This window comes from Phasianus colchicus, chromosome Z, assembly GCF_987193195.1.
Source record: "Phasianus colchicus chromosome Z, bPhaCol1.hap1.1, whole genome shotgun sequence".
Taxonomy (NCBI): domain Eukaryota; kingdom Metazoa; phylum Chordata; class Aves; order Galliformes; family Phasianidae; genus Phasianus; species Phasianus colchicus.
Window position 1 is genome coordinate 16568367 of NC_143476.1, and position 22918 is coordinate 16591284.

At 39.7% G+C, this 22918-nt stretch overlaps 1 protein-coding gene across 3 annotated transcripts in view; it reads right to left on the reverse strand.

The window, feature by feature from the left end:
* Nucleotides 1–22918, reverse strand: part of CAMK4 (calcium/calmodulin dependent protein kinase IV) — a 139086-nt gene that overhangs the window by 24395 nt on the left and 91773 nt on the right. The window lies entirely within an intron of this gene.

The following is a 22918-nucleotide window of genomic DNA, read 5'->3' on the forward strand; positions in this document are numbered from 1 at the left end:
GCAGCTTTGCTCATTTGTGAAATAAGGTGGATACAGAAAATTTAGTTATACATTATGATGCTGTATTTCCATGGCAACGTTACATGGCTGTATTTAGAACTAGTATGCCTTGTAACATCTATGTACTAAAAGGTAAGACTTATTTACAGCAGCATTTCATCTGACTGATGAGATGTAGACAAGAGAGGACAGAGCACGGCCTGTGGAAGAAGTCTTATGGAAGAAGTACTCTCAGTGTCCAGCAGTTTCATCAGATAAGCAGGTCCATGGCACAGGGAAGACCAATTACATCTTCACATGTACCTGTTTTTCTGATTTTTTGAAACAGCAAAGCAGATGCTATAAAATGGGACAGTACTGATTTTAAAGAACACATGTCTATTCCACATAGCAAAGATAAATGAATAAGAAAAAATAAAATGGAAACTATATAGGATGCTCTGAAAGTAATTACTCCTATTTATTTCCATGGAAACTACAACAGATACAAATAGCACAATAACACTATTTGGTAGAGCAAATTCTCAAACAAAACACTCTTTTTCAACATAGTCACAACCATTAGCTGTGCATTTTCACCAGTGGTCAACAAGAACCGCCCTGCCATGCTTGTAATTGTATAGCTTTAGCAAAAACTTGTCTTTCACTTTGCACTTTCATTTTAGATGCCACTGTGTCAGGCTGCCCTTCTGCTGCCATCTGTCACACCCGAACGAAATAGAACAGAATACTGGCAGGAAGGTTCAGCCTCTACTGCCATTCCACCAACATCAGCCTCTGATGTCATGGGCCAGCATTATAAATAAATTATTTTTGGAGCAGTCCTCGAAGAAACAATAGAGAACTGCAGTATTTTGTATCAAAAGAATGAATATGAATGCAAAAGAAATAAAATAAACAGTGAAAAAAATATGCTTGCTAAGCACAGGGCCTTGCACATCCTGCAAACACACTTCTTTTTCAGTTGCTTGGGCCAATGAGATGTATGTAGGCCAGGCAGGTGAATCAGCTATACTTCAGGCATACTGTAGGGTACTGCATTATCAGTCCATAGCATATCAAATAATCAGGGGCAAATATATTCTAGCAAAATTGATTATGACAGTCTTATTACTCTTTGATAAACTTTGAGGACAGACTCAGCATGACACTTACTTGGAATAATACACAGGACCTCTTCTGAAAGACAAACCAGTTGAAATACAATCAGCCTTCATCTTGGACTTTATTTGCATGGCACACAAAGCAGCTCATGACTCAATCATTGCCATGATCCCAATTGTGAGTGCAGAAGAAAGATTTTTTTTCTTTCATTTGCCTTTTAAATCTTTTTTCTAATTGCTGCATGAGAGTTTCATTTTATGTTTGTTTTATCCCTTAATACCAATAGTACCTACCCAACTTTAATGATTTTATGACAGAAGGATGAATGATGACTGCTTAAAACTATGCCTTCTTTTTTTTTTCTTAATTTTATTTATGGAACCTGCTGCAGAGAAACGTAGAAAAGAAATGAACCTGAATTATCTACTCCTATACTCCTTGGCAGCATCAATTACATCTACAACGGATGTTTGTCCAATTTATGCTTAAAGTTCTCCCACACTATAGCCTCTGCAACCCCCCTGTGCCATTTATTTCAAGGCTGTGTTACGCTGACCATTCAAATGTTCTTCTCTGTGACTTACCTGAATCTTTAGAGGGGTAGATGAAACACTTGGTTTCTTATACACCATACATGCAGAAAGCAAACTGTTCTATTTTCTGCAAAGGTCTTTTGTGTACTTATTACCAAACATCAGATCAGACTTCCTCTTAACACTACAATACCATATTTCTAGATATATGATTCCTTCTGTTGCTCTTCTGCAGGCTGCACTGGCTTGCATCATTGTATTCAAAATGCAAATATGCATTTCAGCTGTGGCCTAAGAAAATTTACAGGACATACTGATCAACATGTATATGTCTTTCTGCAGCCCATTCCACTCCTGTTTGCTGTTTTATTCAGTGTAACCTTCAGGTCCTTTCCGTTTTGTTCCTACTTCTAGATTTGAACTGTTAACCATTTAGGTTCATACACAATTTTGTCCTTGACAATACAGAAAGAACACTGCATTTTGGCAATTTTTTTTTTTTTGTTTTTATTTTTATTTATTTATTTATTTATTAACACTAGTACTCAACATTCTTGCAGTCTTTTCTCATTTTATGTTGTCCAAAGTTTTCCTAAGTGTACTCTTTGCACCATCATCCAGGGTTGTCAACAAAAGCAATGAAATGAGCAGACCCAAGAAAACTTTTGTTGCCCCTCTGCTCCTGTTGATTCTAGCTTCACCAACAGCACTCTCTCCATACAATCAGCCTTAGAATCACAGCACTGTGATTAGATTTCTCCAATTTACTGTGAGGCCGTCAAATGAAACAAGTACCAAAAGCTTTATTCATGTTAAGTATGTATGATATTTTGTGTTCCTTTTCTATAGCAATGCCTCTTACCCTGCTTGAGAAAAAAAAGCAGACCTATCTGGCATGACACGATCTTGACAAAACCTTTGCATTGATGGTAACCTCCATATTTCGTCTCCAGGTGCCTAATACTACTTTGCTTAGTATTTCTACTTGTTTATTTTCTGGGGAGTCAAGTCAATTAGCCTATAATTCCATCTCTTGAAGTGTGTACTACATATAGGTGGCTCTCTGCCTTGCTTCTATGAGAAATGACTGTTAACAGTAAACTCTGATACAAATTCAAGAAGCTTGATCTTTAAAGAACATGCTAAGGAGGGCACTTGGTGCAGCCAACTATTAAAAGATCTAAAGGATTTGAATAACCTCTAGCCTAGCCTTTTCTCATTCTAGGCTTACATCTTACCACTCTGTAACTGTTAATTTTGGTGTTAATAGGTATTAATTTTGCTAGACATCCAGGAACAGCTGAACTTTTAACAAAAATAAAGCAAAAAATACAAAGATACTTCTCCTTTCAGAAAATTTCACCAGTGTTTCTTCATATGAGGATGACTGATTTTGCTACCATTTCTACCTCATGCTAGATGCATCTCAATTTTTCCCCTGGCCTTTTTCGACTTCATTCTTCACACTCTTGCAATTCTTCTAACTCCAGCTTAAACAACTTGACCTATTTTCTGCCTTCTATATACTCAGGCTGTGTTTAACTCCGGGATGTACAGCCCTTGGTTGAGCACTGTCCTTTGTCTGAATGGACCGGTGAAAAATGATCTGACCAGGTGTTGAAAAACCATCTTTGACCACATCACTGTGCTTATACCATCCTGCTCTCTCTCAGGCATAGAGCTGCAGCTGGCAGCGCTGCAGGTTCCCTTCTACCAGTAAGGAATAATTCTTAAGATGCCTTTGCTTCTACTTCTCCTCAAGTACCAGGAGAGTTATCCTATGAACTTCTGCCAAGCACACCTATATGACTGCTACACTCATGAACTCTGATAACATCAGAGTTATCAGAGTGATAACTCACTCCTGTTATCAAAGGGCAAACTTCTACTATTTTTATTAACATGAAAGTACATCAAATTGAATTGGTTAGGAAATCAACCTTGCAACTTCACAAAGGGGAAATAAAATCTGTAGATATGAAGTTAGTATTGGACACCTAGAGCTATAAATTCAGACACTAAACCTATGAAAAGCTGAAAAAAACAAGTTTTATTCTCCCTTTGCAGAAATGTCTAGACGTATAATTAAGCTATTTCTGTAGCCCTTAGAAAAGTGTGTCACTGTGTAATGAAAGCTACTGCCTAGCAATTTAGTTTGATTACAGCTATGTAATGTTTGATACGGCTGTGGTTAATTGATGAAGTTTCTGAAGAGAAAGTTTAAATAAACTTTTAATAATCTAACAGAATAGAGAGGGATTACTCACGAAAGAAGAAAATATATTTTCCTATTTCTAGCAAGGAAATTGAACTCTCTGTTAATCACTTACATACAGAAGGTCAAAGTCAGTCTCCATGTAACTGGTGTCTGTAATATTCACAAAGTACATACATTACAGCATACAGTGAGACAAATACTCATCATTCAGAATGTACATTTAGTCATACTCTCTACACTGGTGTACTTTGCAAAAGAAGCTACATGTAGCTTTGATAACTAGACTTTGGGGGATCTACAGAAATCTAAAATTTCAGTTAGTCAGGGGCTGTATCCTGTTATTGTCTTCTGTGTGAATCCAGTGATTTGCAATTCACACATATCATAAGTACCCAAAAACTAAAGATTGGTAGAAGATATGTGACCTGGACAGTGTTACCCTAGAGCAAATGATGCAATCCTTCTGCAACATGGGTTCCATAACCTTAAAACTGTTGAGACACATAAGTTGTTTACACTTCCCTAAGTGACAAGTGCAAAAGGGGAAAAAGGCTACCAAACGATCTGTCATTGAAATTGTGTTATCCCTGCTGAACTTGCTATAAAACTCTACTGCTTCAAGGGATTCAGGCCGTGTTTAAAAACAATAATACATCTACTGAGTGGCTTCTTTCCGTGCTTCCACTTATCTCTCAGACAGCAAGTAACCTGGGATGCAAAATTGGATCTGAAAACCTGCACCACTGGACTATGGCATTTAGGTCAGGTGATTTCTGCTAATTATGAAAAAGTGAATTTAATTATTTGCTTTTTACAGAATAAACAACCTATTTAAGACTGCAATTGTTTATTTGCTTGTTTCAAAATGGAAAAAAAAATCAAAATATCTTAGAAATGCAGGGACTGTTTTGAGAAGTGCAGCACAGTCTAAGAATTCTTGCTTAAAGGGCTTTAAAAAAAAAGATATTGTTTTTTTTTTAATGTTCCAGCTGCCCCTGAATCAATGAGGTTGCTGTGGTAAAAGTGTGAAATCAAGTTATTCAGTCAATGTAATTTTCTCTCTTTCACTGCTGTCTCACTTCCCTGACACTGACTTTGGGACCAAATGAACAGACGACCATTTTATCATTTCAGAAAATAAAAGCAATATTGATTTATTTTCAGAAAGTCTATATGGGTAATAATAAAAAGGGATGTTAGAAAGGAGCCAAATTCTAAAAGCCTACCTACAAGCTTATTCTTTGCATTCGTCTTGTTTTTACTGGTAGATATGGGGAAACGAAAGAGAGCACTTTGTTCCTGAAAACACTGACTTTCACATATTTTCATAAAACTTTCATTAGCTTAGTTAAAATAATTTAATATTATCTTAATGGAACAAAGCATATTTGCCTCTGCATTTTGTACAAACATGTATTAGCACACCTAATCCGATTTATGAATTCAGACTGCAAATCTGTGTCTTTTTAAAATATATGCAGAAATGCATCAGTACAGATGCACAGATCCAGACCATACTTTTTTCTTTGCGAGACTTCATACCTAAAGGTATGCTGAAATAATTCAGATGGGAATTTCTTAATTAAGCAGTTAGATTACGTAGAACTCTGTAAGCTTCAAAATTATTTTACATTTGGAAATGTTTTTATGTATGCTGATGTTTCAGAAGACTAAAGCACCAATAACGATGGCGACGCTTTACCGGGTGTGATGACAGCAAGTCACATACAGCCATTTCTGTGCAGTCTAACATACGCAGCAGAGGATAACGCGCACACCTTCCCACACAAATCCCAAACAAATGAGTTTGTGCAGGGAGCTAACTGCCTGCAGTGGCATGAAGTTCTCTGGAACTGTAAGTAGGCCACAGCATCAGAGTAGGCAGAACGGCTTTGCTGCAGTAGCTCTGCCTCAGATCCATGCAAAAGAGGCACCCACTTGCAGAACCTCTGAATTCGCTGAAGAATTAACATACATTAATGCTGTTCCTCACACAGCCGCTCTGCTCAGACTTTCTTTTTCTGTATGCCTAGGGTGAAGTGGACAAGGATGCTGTTTCTTTTCCTGCAGCAGGGCAGGGAACAAGGAAGCTTTCCTGCAGCAGCCTCCTCACCTACTGTAGGACACGCACCACAGGCCTGCCTTCAGTCGGGTTGCTTAAAAAAATGGCAAAGAATTTATGTTGTTTTGGGAAAATTCAGTCATTTCTGATAAAATTCAAAAGAAATGCCTATATAAGATGCAGCACGGTGCCACAGAATGGTAGTGGGCAGAACCCAGTTAAGTTAAAACTTTGTGTGCCAGAGCTGCCAAGCTGCAGTACGTTTCATTCTTCCACGAGGAGGAGTTGTAAAAACACAAATAAAAATAAAATGAAACACCACCCACCCCCCCCAAAAAAAACCCTACACAAAGCAAGCAACAACAAAATCAAAAATCAAAAACCAAAGGCACAGGAAAACTGTAAAAAAACACCATTTACTCCTTATGCAAAACACATGCCAAAAAGTAACAGTCCTGCTCCTAATACTGGCACCCATTCCTTCTGCAGTTCCCCATGACTCACAGCATTTCTCCATATGACCTACTTTACTCACACTACCACATAAAATCCTCCAAAATGTGCTAAGCTTCTACAGCGCTCTGTAAAATAGATTTTGTTCTGTTCATTCCCTGTCTTCAGCATTTTTTACTCTAATCACAATAGAGCTATCAACAAACAAACAAAAAAAATAGTTTGTAACAAGAACTGAATTTAATTACGAATAGCACTTAAAAGGTATTAGAGATGCAACTGTTTTAAGACTAAACTGAAAGAAAACTTGAAAGGTTCATAAATCAACTGCATATGCTTTGGTAAATTAATGTCATTATAGCAAAGGTTAAAGACCTCTTACAAAACAAAGTTCATAAGATTCATTTCCATTCTAGGTTTTCAAGCCTGAATTTGTTTCCAAATTATGACATTAACAGCATACATTTTTATCATACATGACAGGGTACCAGCAGTGTTTGTGAAGGAATTACATACAAAACACCCTGAAGCCTTAAAAATGACCTACACATTCAAAAACAAAATTGCATGTAATTAAGAAATTCTCACCTGTTAAAAAAAAAAGGAGTAGGTGAGGATGATTAGTCTGTGGACATCTCTATTATGTAGGTGATTTTCTCCTTTGGAAAGTTCTCTCAAATTGTATATGAATATAATTATGTGTTTTCTGGAAAGAAATATTACCTGACTTGTGCAGGTTCCTGAATGTGAAAGAACAATTCAGATTCTTCTGGGAAATGCAACAGTCTTGCTGCATGCTGCACTTTTTTCTCACTGTCTAGTGCTCAATTGGAATTCTGAAATATCATGTGTAACCTGGATAAATATTGAACTGTAAACATGAACCTGCCATCAGCTCATACATCTTCAGAAAGGTCACGAATAAATGAACGTGAGATGTTTTGTTTATATGCAACGAAGAAATCTTCCTACGTGCTCAGTGCTCTGCACCAGAACTTTAAGCAACATTATTTTTCAATGGTTGCCATTTTACTGGTGCCTAAAATGCAGAGAGGTTACAAATATGCTCCTCGGTGAGATCCATTGGTTAACAGAAAACACAATAGTAGATTTTATCTAGAGCTCAGTTTTATCAGTCAAAAAGTATCATGTTTTCACGCTTATTTTTCCTAGCTTCTACATGTATTCATTCAATCCCAAAATCTTCTGTTACAGCAGAGAAGTAACGAGCCTAAAAAAAGTTTTCAACTACTGTGCCATATTTTTCTCAGGGTTCAGAAAAATTTGGTAAAAAATATTTTAATGGAACAAAAATAGGATGCCAGGTAACAAATTCCTCCAAGATTCACAGCTCAGTTCAATTCTTCCAAGATTCACAGGAACTGAAAAGAAAATCTTGGTATTTTGACTTCACTTTGTGGGCAGATGGTATTTCCAATGCAATATAAAGCAATGTTTTCCAATCTGCAGACCCTGAGGCTATTTCTGTAGAAAAGCAACAGTAACTCATAAGAAACTCCAATAATCTGAGTGTTTTCTGCAGTAAGTAGTGACAAAATAGAGGTACATGTTGCCACCTTCAACCTTGCCTCAGGTTCTGCAGTTAGAAAAACTGCACATTGCAGAGGAGACCTGGATGGAAAATCAACTGAGATGTATTGTCTTACAAGATCCTCTTGGACGAGATGTTAAAGCACATGTGAAGCAAAGAGGTGATGCAAAACAGCTAGCATAGCTTCACCAAGGGCAGATCAAGCCTGACCAATTCGGTTGCATTCTATGACTAATAGCATCAGTGTACAAAGAAAAATCAACCGATGTCACCTACCTGGACTTCTGCATGGCATATCTTTATCTTATTGGAGAAATATGGATTTGAAGAGGATAAAAAGTTGGTTGGATGGATCACAGCCAGAGGTTGTGGTTAATGTTTCTATGTTCAGGTGAAGGCCAGTAATGAGTAGTGTCCCCCAGGGGTCTGTTTTGGTATCAGTGCTCTTCAACACCTATATCAATGATGGGATTGAGTACACTGTCAGCAAGTCTGTTGATGACATCAAGCTGAGTGGTGCAGTTGATACAGCAGAAGGAAGGGATGTCATCCAGAGGGACCTGAACAAACTTGAGGAGTGGGTCCACAAAAATTTAATGATGTGGACGTGAGCCAGCTGTGTTCTTGCAGCCCAGAAGGTTGACTGTATCATGGACTGCATCAAAAGAGGGGTGGCCAGCAGGGCAAGAAAGGTGATTGTCCCCCCTCTGCTATGTCCCTGTGAAGCCCCTTCCAGAGTACTGTGTCCAGGTCTAAGCCTTCTACAGAAGATGCAGAATTGTAGGAGCAGGTCCAGAGGAGGGCCATGAGGATGACCAGAAGGCTGGAGCAGCTCTCTTACGAAGAAAGGCTGAAGGAACTGAGCTTGTTCATCCCGGAAAAGAGAAGGCTCCAGGGAGATCTCATTGTGCCCTTCCAGTACTTACGAGAGCTTATTAGCAGGAGGCAGAATGACTTTTCACACAGACAGACAGGAAGGGGGGGAATGACTTTAAACCAAATGAGGGGAGATTTAATTAGATGTTTGGAAGAAGTTCTTCACTCAGAGGGTGGTGAGCACAGGCTGCCCAGAAAGGTTGTGAATACTCCTAGAGTTTGGATGGGTCCCAGACATCTAGTGAGTGGCAACCCTGCCCATAGCAAGGGGTTGGGGACTGGGTGGGCTTTAAGGTCCCTTTCAAACTAAGTCATTCTAAGATTCTATGATTACAGCTTACAGCTAGAGAAAACATTACCCACATGTGTCAAACTGCAATTAATTCTACGAAATAAATGGAAGTCTTTCTGTTATCCTCAATGAATTATGATGAATCACCATCGTAATTCAAGTATCTTGCTAGATTTCATCAATCTAATGCCAACACTGCTCACTCAGAGAGAGCTATGGCCTTCAAAATGATGAAATTAAATGCAGTGACCGTCATTCAATCACATTATTATTTTCCTGGCTCTGAGGGATGAAAAACAGTTTAAAGTTAAAAACAACTAAATATGCTCATACATGTTTGTTTCTGGATTTCAAGTTAGGACTGTTTTTTGTAGTGTATGCAAGAGGTTTAAATTTACCTCATGAGGTAAAATTTACCTCATACTAAAAACAACTGCAGAATAATTAGGACTCTTTACGATTCCTAATTATTCTGATACAGTCTAGTCTTTGGTCATTTATTCTGACTTCTATGAGGTAAAACGTGTATCTATTACAAATTGTGAATTGAGGGAATTAGGATGTTAAAATATTGTTCTTAAAAAAAAAATTAGTCAAAATCTCAGTAAATAAAATTAAAATGTACTGAGAAAGAAGCATGTCTTCTAGGGTGAAATTTTTTTATCAGATATCTCTGAACCTAAAATCAAATCAGTGTCATGAGGAACATGTTATTTAGGCCTCAATCAAGGCACTGGCTACATTATTATTGAGTAGAGTGAGAATCTGACTGAGGGACTATGAAGATTATGATAGAAAGTTATGCCCCCCTCGTTACATCCTAATAAGTAATGACTCCATTTAAACGTGCTTCTAATCATAGAGACTTCTGGCTTACTAAGACTTCAGTTATGAGTGTGAAAGACAGCAAAGAAAGATTCAGATAAAAATTCAAAGCCTTTCACAGTGCTATGTGGTAAAAATAAGTGAAAGTAGCACAAGCCCTCTTCATTTAGCCTTTTCAGGTTATGGTTGAGCCGATTTGCTAGGCTAAAAAGTGCTAATGGAAAATGAACCTGTGTTAATCTTAACATGTTTCAGAACATATTATGCTACTCCTACCTCTGGTGAGCCTGTGATCATGAAACCACAGCTACACTGGGCACAACAGCAGATGCAAATGTAAACACTGAAGGAGAAAATAGCAGTCTGCCTTTGGATTATTCATGGAGAAAAAAGGTATAATCTTTGGAGTTTTTGATCAACCAAACTTCATGCAACAATCACAGTTACCAATGTGTCTGGATTTCAGTAAGGTATTTTCTATTACTTTAGATCAAATGTTTGAAGAAAATGGAGATGAGTAAGAGAAATGCAAAGCAGATGGGAAACATGGCGAAATGGAAAAGTGAAGCTAATAAATGATGGGGAAACTATTTCCTCTTGCATTTTCACTTGTTTGGTATTTTATAACTTCCAAAAAATTAAGAGCACTTTTCTTTTACTGAACAAGAGAGCATTACCAGTACCTTCAAAAGGGTAAAACCAACAAAAAACCCACAAACAATCTTAACAGTATTAATAAATGCAAAGTCATCCATTTAGGTATTAATGGCAGGATTTATATTATGTTAGTTTCTTAGTTGGAACAAATGAGTAAAACTTAGCTCTAAGATCTGCTCATAGCTTATGTGCCACCAATCAGACATAGCTCTGAAAGAGATAAACGCAATTCAAGGACAAAGTTAGGCAGTAGCAGAAGGCACTGAAAAGTACTTAACTGATGGCAGAAGGCTGTGGAGAAACCTCTTTTGGAGAACTGGGAATCAGTGGGGGAACAGAGAGGCTGCTGTGTGATGACACTCAACCTTTCTTGTTCAGCAAAGCAAAGCATAGGTTTGATGAAGGATTTGACCGCTGCCTGTAACTGAAACACCCAGCGGGATGGAAGGATATGATTTAAGTAAAGGATTCTTGGCGCACACAAACACACAGAAACTAGCTATGAATATCTTTAGGCTAGAAATAAGAAAAAGCCTCCTAACTGTGAAAGTTGCAAGAATTCAGGGCAACCTTCCAAGAAATGTGGAGAGGTCAAAATATGAACTGCTGTTCAGTACTTAAAAGAGGGCTACAAGATACAGAGTCTGCGTGGGCAGAGACTGCAGTGAAGAGTGAAGGAAATACACAGCACAGCTTTCTCTGTGACTGCAAAGGCTGGTTCTGGGCAGATGCCTCTGCTCCCCACCGGGGCCGCAGCAATGCACACAGGCAGCTGCCCTCAGTCCTTCTGGGGAATGGTAAGCAGCAACCTGCTGGGACCTTCCTTCTCCTCTTTCTCCACCTCCTTCTCCTTGTCATGCTCCCTCTGCTTCCTAGATACCATTAACCAGAGTGTGTGTTGGACATCTCCTCCTCCTATCCCCTGTCTTCTAAGGATCTGTCTCTGCTCAGCTCAGGCAGCCATATACAAAGTGCTATACGCAAGGAAAAGGAAACAGCTTTCCCATCTGCTCAGAGCAGTAATGGAGGAATTTCAGTCAAGGAACGTCTTTTGTCAGACAAGAATAGTCTGAGCTTCAAGGCTGCTAACAGCATGTCAGAAGGGAATGATGTAAGGGGTGCTAGCTCCAGTTCAAGGGGCAGTGTAGAGCAGAGACATCTTGGAGCTCTGAGGAAGTGATAAAAAGGGAAGTTACTGCTGAAAATTACTTCTTTCAGTCTGTGAGGTTCTGAGAAAACTGACACACACCTTTTTCTCAGATTTCTGACAAGTACCAAAGATAGCACTGCAAGGCTATGAGGCTGAGCTCCTGCACTGTCTCATCTAAGATAAGGTCTCCAGTTTACATGCAATCTTTTGCTTGTATTTTTAAATTTGGGGAATTAACATTCTTATACTTATCTCTCATAAGTCTGTTAATCGATCATTTACAACCCATGTTAGAGGCTAACGCTGCATGTTATAAACAGTTTCCAGGTATTACTTTTCCCCCTCTACTCTCTTGCTTCTCATACTACAGGGCTAAATAGTCAAGACACTTGTATATTCTTTGTCCGTTGAGGGCTAGCCTCTCATCTTTACTATCACACTGACCACACTGATTCTCATGTTAGCCCATATCCTTCACTCAGGCTTGTGCGCTACCTTGCACTGCTTCTATTGCCTGCGTGCTCTAACCATGACCTGTGATATTCACCAGCTCACGTTCACCTCTGTGTACCTCCCAGCACCCTGTAACACTCACAGCTCTGTCATTTTCCTTGCACAGCATGGAGAAATGGCTTCATGCAACTATCAGGGATGAACAGCACTCAGTAATGCGTACTGTAAAATACCAACTCCTTTCAAGGGTAGCGGTCATTTCTGCTGCTGGACATCTGTATAATGTTGACAAGTACACAGATGTGGGATCATCAGCTAGAAACTGCAAAGAATGAGAAAGATAGAAAGATCTGTATACCACAAGATAGTTATGAAATCCTAGTGTGACGCTTCTTATGAATGAGATAACTGAACTGGAGAACATGCAGGTATTTTTGAAGAACATGAAAATGGTCAAGAAAAAGACATAACTGGGATGCAGTATTAAATCTATAACGTTGTCTATAATAAATCTGCTATGTGCAGAAAGAAGATCTAGCGGAACTGTCAGGCATGTTTATTCTATTTTTAATATTTTTTGCTTGAATATGTATGCCTGCAATGGTATCTAGTAAAGGTCTCCCACAAAAGCTGAAGTCAAGCACAGATTGCCCAGTAAGAAATACATTAATCGAATGCTGAGGTCATTATGAGCAGAAATTAAACATACAATTTTATTTAGGTCCAGCAAAAAGTGGAGGATTGGTGGGGAAGCAAGTGTTGTTTCTGAAGACATCAGGTAAACACCTGGAACAGAGAAAATGAAAAGAATGGAAATTCACATGTTAGATGTTCCCTAATCTCTGGGATGAGAACAACTTCCCAATAGGAATTTGTGAGCAAAAAACTGAGTGGTCTTATGTTTGAGGCTCACTGCATTGTGAGAAAGTACAACTCTGATAGTGGAACAAGGCTTGACGATCCCAGAGGACCTGCACAACCCTGCATTTCTAATGAAGAATAACCTTGCCATGTAAAATTGCCTAAACTAGAGCCAAAGAGAAGACAGAAACAAAAGGGTGAATTTCAGATTTGACTATCCACAGGATTCAACAGAGAATAGCCCTGTGAAGTCATGATGCTGTTTTCCAACCTGTGACATCAACAAGCCAAACTTTCAACTGCTATGTTTGCTCCACTGGCTTCAGTGCAGTATTGATGACCCAATGATGGAGGATCAAATCAGTGTAAAAGCTGTTCATACACAATGCATACCTATGTTTCAATATAGGCATGTTTTGTTTCTTTTTTTTTCCTGCTAAATCAGTGCACAGGAAGTCTGGGCTTGAGCTGATAGCTACGAGCAGTCAGCATTCAGTATCTGTAAGCCTGCAGAGATGAGAGTAACTGTATTTAGACACATATGACTAAACAAAGGCAGAACAGTTTCAAATAAACCAATGCTGTTTCCAAACAAGGAAACTTATTATCAGGCATACTGTCAAATGCAAGATGAGAATTATAACAGTGATGAAAATGCCAGCATTTTCGACCATTAAAATGACATTTACTGCAGTTAATCTCTAGATTAACTTAATTATCTTAAGTGCCACTGTGTTTCAGCTATCTTAGCCCAGGCTTTGGAAGCTTTTATCACTGAATTGTAACAGCATGCATATGAACTGTGTGCAAAAGCCAGTTTTCCACATACAAAAAAATACTACTGAGCAGACAGTTTTCCAAACTATTAAATTACACCGAAGACTGCATGCATATAACTACATACTAGCCAACACTACGCAAAGTCAGAAGAGATGCCCTGCTCTTAAAGCAAGGCACTCAGGTGTGTAAGCTAGTAAATGTTGGTGCAAAATTCAGAGTTGTGCAGCACACTGGCATTGCTCCAGGTGGAGCAGTGCACTCATACCTGGTGCTGCCCCTCAGTCTCTGCTGCAGCCAAGCAAGGCCACTGTCCACAAGTGCTCTGACACCTCTGCCTGACAAACTGTGCTGACATGCTCTGGGACACCAACCAGCAGCCAGCCCATATGGCATTATGAAAGCAAGGAGAAAGGTCACACAGTGGTAGCTACTGGTTCCATCAGGAGAGTAGCAAGCAGTTGCTTTAGTTGCTCTCTGCTGGCAGTTTTAGGAAAATATTTGCCAAAACCAAAGCATTTTGAACATTAAGATCAGACTTAAAATCAGCAGTCCAAAGGTCTTCAGTTTTTGAGACAGCCCTACTGGTTTCAGTCTATCAGGATGCAATACCCGAGGCTGTACACGTTACATCTTGAAGACTGAATACACTTCCCTGCATACTGCACATTAGAGTATGTCACTATGCAGAGTCACAGTCTTTTTCCTCAAGACAAACTGTATCTTTTCAGGAAAAATGCCAGAAGCAAAGAAGTAAAAAAAAAAAAAAGAAAAGAAAATCAAATACTAAAAGGAAGCTTTAATTGTAGCAGCTAAGAACTGTTGTTTTGTAAGTGGCTGCAGGCCATTTGCATTCATCTTTTCTTGCTGTATCTCAAGACTTTTTCTTTTTCTTTCTTTTTTTTCCTGCTTTAAGAACACAGCTTTCAAGGCAAATTCCACAAAAAGACTGCCACTGCAAAGGTAGTTGCAAGCAAAAATCCATAATGATTCACACTAAAACTCTCTCTCATGCTGCCATCTATTACATAGCCTCTTAAAATATCCTTTCTTCTGGTCCTCACTGCATGGACAAGAGACAAAAACTCACACATCTTGCAGTCAACAAATGCCTTTAGCTCTAACATGTAAGGCCAAAACATGAGTTACACCCCCTAACAATGCAGAGGGAGCTACCAATCTTCCAGACCTTTACTGTTGCTGTTATTGTTTTTGTTTTATGTCCCTCTTTATTTTAAATCTGGTAAGATGGAAGTCTGAAGGTTTCTTTTCTTCCTTTCCCCCAACCAGCAGGACTCCAAGGAACTCCCAATAACCTGGGGCACGGTGGAGTGCAAGGTGCTGCCCTCAACACTTGGATCCTCTTTGTGGAGTGATCAAATCCACCCATCACTGCTGATACGGCTTAAGTGCCATAGCCAGCAGCAAGATGCTGCAGAATAGCACACTCTGATCTCACAAGAAGGTGTCCAGCTCATGCACTTTGCAGAGGGCTGGGGCTTTACAATCCAACAAGGGATAACCCAGTGTGATTTCAGGTCTCAGCTTTTTTGCCCAGATTTGATGCTGGGTTTATTCCAGTCTCACCCAGGTCACATTTCAGAGCACACCTGCTTTCCAACACAGTCTTTTCCTTTTTATGTTGAAATGGGATAAGAAAGTGTATTCAAATGGAATACAATATGATGTAATATAATGTAATGTAATGTAATGTAATATAATATAAATAACACAACATAATACAATACAACATAAGAACAGAATGTGGCTTTGACTAAACTGGTCCAGAGGGAGGTGTTCCTGCCTATAGCGGGGTGGTTGAAACTTTCATCCCAAACCACTCTCACTTTATGATTCTATAAATAATGTTCTAAACAAATTATTTCTAACTTTGTGTTTTGAGAGGCTGTATTTATTTAGCATGCAGAATGCTATGCTGAGAAGTTAATTTCTTTGAAATAAAAAATTGAGCCATATTACTAAATCACTTTAAACAACTTTCTAAGTTCATTAAAATATAAGTTCTGTATACTCATAGTCAGCACTGGAGTCTAAGAAGCACACTAGTGTTATCAATAAAACCTACAATGAAAGTCGTCTTTAACACATTACTTACTGCAAGGAACACTGGCATACTGTTTGCCAGTAATGCTATCTTGTTTATATGAAAGCTAACACTAAATACATGGGAAATGCAACAAAAGAAGACCTATGCTAGAATGCAAAGAGTGGCCAAATTCACAGTGTCTTTCCATGCAGCTAAAATACATTCATTCACAAATAGCTGCAACAGTTACCTTCAAATACTATATTAAATGCAAGGAGAACTTTGTCCCTAAAGTGATCGTCAGAGAGTTGTCTGCCCTGTTGAATGGTCCCAGAGTCAGAAAATGCTTTCGACGTGTCCTACAAACATATTCACTGCTCAGACCTTTGCTGCAAGGTCAGAGACATTCCTGCATAGAACAGGAGTAGTGCAAAGAAACTCCATCCCTAAATACCATACCTTACTTACCACTTTCTTTATAGAAACAATTTACTCAAAACCTCACTTGTTTCAATAAGTTACTTAAATGATCATTGACAGTGAGGAGACTCTGCTTGAGGCTGAATAATAGCCAAGGGCAGGGATGAGTTTCAATGAATGCAACACTTGAGTCACTGAAGCTTCTTTTCTATCCACTGCAACATATACACCGGATCTCAAGTCACAGCAAAAATTACTGGAGCCAGAAGGGAACTATGTACTGGATTTCCTAACAAAAGATAAAAAATGCACAAAGCAGTAAAGAAAGTCATAATGTCTCCTACTTTGAAAAACATTACCTTCCCCACAATTTGCAAATGTCATGAGTGGCATTTTTTTGGGAAATGTATGAGGAAATGAAGAGAAGATTTCAGAGCCATATCATCATACATTACTCTCTGGACCTTGCACATTAGTAAACTCCCATTTAGTGAAACCACACAGCTAAAAGCAGCCAGTCATTTAAACAGTAATGTCCCATATGTCTGTGTTGTTATAGAAACAGCAGTCTCTGAATCTAATTATCATTAAGTATTAAATACAATTGCTGACATTGTCATGTATCACTGAGTGTAACAGCTTTTTAGGAGTACTAACATTGCTTAAACACTTTACCCTCACATACTTGTTACTTTAAAATAAATTTGACACATTTAGGTATAAAATCAAGAGAAAATAAGAACAGCAGCTGAAAAGAACTACAGTATGCAACGTGATGCAACTTAGTGTTACATGATATATGGGCACTACCATTGCATACCTAAGCAGCTTTATGGGCCTATTCCTGCAGCAGAAGGAAGGGACAAAAGCCCAAAAAGCAGAATCGATTTTGCTTCAGTAGAAAAGATTAAATTCTGAGAGAGGTTCAGAGCAGGGTCTCTGATCTCCCAATGCTTGAGATGTATACTTTGTTGCATTTCTCTGCTCAAGTGTTGGACTGCATGACAGGGTACAGAGTTTTAGGAAATAGCTGGCATTTTTGGTGCACCATACTGTGTTTGGATTCATTCATCACCAATAAACATGAATGCAGCAGTCCATAGCTAAGGATTCCAAGGGGAACTACAGAGAAGGCCCTCATGGTATCTGATAACCCAAATACACTGTTAAAGGACTGGCAGATAACCTCCTTCCTTCCCCAAACTAATTTCAGAGCTCAGAATGTTCATAAAATGCAGGATTTTTCTACTATCCTCTGAGTGTTGCAGGGTTCACAGAACAGCAATAGGCTAAAGCAGAATAATAAGCAAGTCAGTCAGGAACACCAGTGACTAAAATGCCTGCAGTTGCTTCTGGAATGACACACTTCTGTATACACAGTGCTTCTCAAAGAAGCACAGATTCATAGAATCCTTAAGGTTGGAAAAGGTCTCTAGTATCTACTCCAACTGTCCACCTACCACCAATACTGCCCAGTAAACTAGGTTCCTTAGTACCACATCTACATAGTTCTTGAGCACTGCCAGGGATGCTGATTCCACCACTCTCTGGGCAGCCTATCCAGTGCACAACCACTCTTTTGGAGAAAAAAAATTCCTAAGATTCAACCTGAACATCCCCTGGTGCAACTGGATTTCCTCTAGTCCTACTGCTAGTTATGTGGGAGAACAGGTTGACCCTCACCTCACCACAACATCCCTTCAACTAGTGGTAGGGAGCAATAAGGTCTTCCCCAGGCCTCCTCTTCTTCAGACTAAACAATCCCAGCTCCCTCAGCTGCTCCTCATAAGATTTGTGCTCCAGACCCCTTATCAGCTTCACTGCCATTCTCTGAACATGCTCCAGGGCCTCAGTTGTCTTTCTTGCAGTGAGGAGCCCAGAACTGAAGACAGTACTCACAGAGTGGTCTCACCAGAACTGAATAAAGGAGGATAATCACCTCCCTTGGTCCACTGGCTACACTATTTCTGACATAAAAAAAGATGCCACTGGCTCTTTTGGCCACTTGGGCATGCTGCTGGCTCATATTCAGCAAAGCATTGGCCAACACTATCAGGTCTTTTCCTCTGCACAGTTTTCCAGCCACTCTGCCGCAAGCCTGTAGCACTGCCTGGGGTTGTTGTGGCCAAAGTGCAGGACACAGCACTTAATTCTGTTGAACTTCATCCCATTGGCATCAGCCCAGTGATCCAGTCTCTCCAGATCTTTCTGAAGGGCTTTGCTACCCCCAGGCAGATCAACACTTTCTCCCAACTTGGTGTCATCTGTAAACTTACTCAATCCACTTATCCAGATCATCAATAAGGACATGAAACAGGACAGGGCCCTATACAGATATAGATCTCCAGGGAACAGTACCTGTGACCAGTCTTCAGCTGAATTAAATCCATTCACCACCACTCTCTGAGCCTGGCCATCCAGCTGGTTGTACAGGTACAAGCAAATCATGTACTTGTTCAGATCACAGGCTGCCAGCTTCCCCAGGAGAATACTGTGGGAGGTAGTGTGAAAGGTTTTGCTGAAGGTTGGCTAGACTACTTCAACAGCCTTTCCCTCATCCACCAAACTGGTCACCTGGTCATTGAAGGAGATGAGTTTGGTCAAACAGGACCTGTCTTTCATGAACTCGTGCTGACTGGACCTTATCCCTTGGTTGTCCTGCAGATACTGTGTAATCTCACTCAAGACGATCTGTTCCATAATCTTCCCTGGCACCAAGGTCAGGCTGACAGGCCTGTAGTTCCCTGGATCCTTACAACCCTTCTTGTATATGGAAGTCACAGTGGCAAGCCCCCAGTCCTCCAGGTCCTCTCCTGCAGACCAAGAACGCTGATAGATATTGGAAAGCAGGTTGGTAATCATCTTCTCCCAGTTTCTCAGCATCCTCAGGTGGATCTCATTTGACCCCATGGACTTGTAACAGTGCAGGTGAAATAGTAGGTCTCTAACTCTTTCTATCTGAATTCTGCTCCCCATCCCAGAGAGTACCTGGAGAATAACTGATCTGACCTTTAAAGACAGACGTAAAGAAGACATTGAGACCTTTAGTCTTTTTTTTTTTTTTTTTTTTTTTGCTGACCTCTCTCTTGACTTCATCAAGAATTGAGAACTCTACCATCTTTTGGACACTGCTTAAAAAGCTCCCAACCTCTATATCTCCCACCAGTCCTTCTCTGTCTGTAAACACCAGGTCTAGTGGGGCACCTCCCCTGGTAGGATCTCTTACCAGCTGCATCAGAAAGCTAGGAATTCTTGTATCATACCTCATGAGTAGGCTTCTGTGGGCATTTTGGGGCAGCAGGGTCTTGCATCTGAAGGGCTGTCAGGTACCTCTGGCTGCAAGATACTTTTGGAAGGGGCTGTGTCAGGATGATTTTAGTTGACTGCTGGGGAAGGGCAATGAAGAAGGCTTTTGTTCCCACGATCTCTGGTGGGTGTGCCAGCAGAGAAGCATAAACAACTACCTTGTTTGCCTGGCTTAGTTTCTTTCTACACTTCCAAAGCTGCGTGGAAAGATTTCAGCCAAAGAGCCTTGCCAAGTACACAACCCACTGGACAGAGCCCTGAAATAAATCTCAACTCCCTAAAGAAGACAGTGTTTGTAAACAACAGTTCAGTGAATTATTCCTTATTTTTCCTCAGCTGTGCCATACCACATTAAAAAAAAAAATTGGATTTTCCTCGCCTAAATCAAACATATCAACTCTAAGATTTTAAGCATATTCATCAAATTGAAAACCAACAATACTTTATGAACCAGCACCCAACTGTTTCCTGATTAGGTACATTAGGTAGTATTTCATTCTGAAAAGTTATTCTAAGAAACAATAAATACAAAAGGTAGTAATAGAAGAAAAGCCCAGGAAGAAGAGTAAGAGGTAACACCATAATTTACTTTTCAAAGCCACATGCCCATCCTGCATAGCAGTTTAATTACATCATATCAAGTAACTCCAGCTTGAATCTCATGAATCGTTGCTCTCACATTTTGAGGTCATTGAATCTATTCATTCCATTAACAGACCAAATGATGAAAAAATGGTCCCCCTGTGACTGACTTGTCCTACTCCAGATAGGCCACTAGCGGTGGATAGAACAGGAGCCCTTTTTCTTTCTCTTGCAGGAGTGCTGCTGTGATGGATTATTGCATTTGAATGGCATAGACACAACATTCATTACATACATCCTGAAAGCAGCCCACTGTGCTGCAACACACGAGATGATTAATCACGACAGAGGGGTATGAACTGCTTGTGTGAGATGCGGCAGCTGGTCCTTCCTACCCCTCCCCTCTCCAAAAAGCCAAAGATGGATATAGAGCATGTGGCATCGCTGCACTGCATGGTTTGAAGTGTGGTGTGTGGGGACAGTGTCTGCACTGGAGAATTTGTGATGCAAAAGAAGTCAGAGAGGGCCTTTCAGAAGCAAGAGAAACGACTGAGAAAAAAGGAAGAGGGGTGGAAACCCTTTATCCACAGTTCCACTCCTCAGGATCTTAGCAACACAGTTATATATTCTAACCCTTGTACTTTTTAAAAAAAGATGCCCATTCAATAATTTTAACTACATGTTGCAGGCAGCTTATTCCTTTGAGACTTAAGCATTCATCTCTCTCTTTAGGTTGAAAAAAAAAGAAGAAAGAAAGAAAAAAAGCAGCCAGGAAGAAAAAAGAGATATTTTTAATCCTGTCACCAAGGGAAAAACTACAATGTAAGACAGACCATCAATATACACCTGAATGCTCATGTGGTGCTCTAATTACAAGCACAGCAATGAAGCACACTTAGAGGAAAACAGCATTCTTATTATTGAGAGATGTGGAGTGTTAAGTTTCTAGTTTGTGAGTTAGTTCAATTATTCATCCTTTCAGTGACACTCCTTTCAGTATCTCAACGGGAGCTGTTAGAAAGAACAGGACAGACTGCCTAGCAGCGTCTGTTGTGACAAGACATATGGAAATGATTTCAATCTAAAAGAGGGTAGACTGAGACTGGATATATAAGGAAGAAGCTTTTTACAATATATGGGTGGTGAGGCACCAGAACAGATTGTCCAAGATGTGGTGGATACCCCACCCCTGGAAACAATCAAGGTCAGGCTGGACAGGGCTCTGAGCAACCTGATCTAGCTGTAGGCGTCCCAGTTCATTGCAGGGGGGTTGGACCAGATGATCACTGTGGGTCTCTTTCAACTCAAATAATTCTGTGATTCTATAAGCAAAGGTAATCTAGGCTGTTGTATCTGCACATAGAAAACTATGATTATTTTTTTGTTAGCAACAATATTCCGCAACATATCTCACTACATTGTAACAGCGTTTAAGATTAAATTTTGATTATTCAGTGAAAAACATAATATTCATGCTCCAAAATGGAGACAGATTTTTTTGTTGCATGCCATTCAAGGTTCGTTATAGCAACATTGAAATTTGCATCAATGTGTCACACAAAAGGATACGAGAACACCAGTGATGTAGGCACAGTTGAATGAGAGAAAAAGGACATACTTGCAGCTATGATAGTTTATGGTACCTAGCTCTACATTGACTGTACCATAAAGTACAGTAATACTTCACTGATTAGAAACCACCACAATGAATTAGTTTTAAAATGGAAGCAAAAAAAAGATGGGTGTGTTTACTTGATAACTGACAACATACTGGTTTCCTGCAATTAGTGCTTATCATATGGACTCAGTGGTGTGCAGTATTGAGGGAAACACATTCCAGTAATGAAATATAATGTCTGCTTACACTCCACCTTCTGTCCATCATCATTAATGTTTGTGTCAGAAAATCACCGAACTCCCCATGTCCTACACTACTCATCAGAAAATCAAATTTCTTAGTGCCTGGGAAACTAACCACTCCTTGCTTTGTCCTATGATCATGTACCATCAGATAAATTCAGAAGGCCTACATATCTGTGGAAGCCCCCAGCTTGAACCTGCAATGTGAATCAAAGAGACACCTGGACCTTATATGTATATTTCTTCCGCTAGCTCTCTTCTATCTCTATCCTTCTATACCTAGCTAATAAAGTAACATACATCATCTACATACATACAACATACTCCAAATCTACCAACCAGTGTTTTAAAGACAGCATTGACTTCTGAAAATAAAATCCTCATCACTCACCTCTGCTAAAGTTTGGATATTCCAGATCCAGAAGTCTAGAAAAACCTCAGGTGAAAATATGGGGTTTATGTTATTTAAAGCCAAGACACTGCTTAGCTTTGCTGAAAGCTATTGGGACGTATTACAAATGGAGGTACAAGAATTCAAAAAGCAACATGCATGTGTGAGAAGGCCAGCATACGACCACATCATATCAGTCACAGAGACATGAAAAGCCTCAGCAGAGAGTAAACAAGAAAAGGATGGAAACAAACTCATGAGTTTCAAAATACCCACAGCTGATCACATTTCAGGGGCTATGTATCATGAACGCACTGGATTCACTCATAGTGTCAGGGTCACAGAAACAGAATCAGATATCTGAAATGACTGGTAAATCATTATACCCTCTGCTCAGGAATGATAACAGTCAGTCTCAGCTCATGCCATCCCCTGCCACTTCAAGGGTCTCTTCTGAAGACCACAGGAATACTCTGAGCATTTACTCAAGCCACAAGTG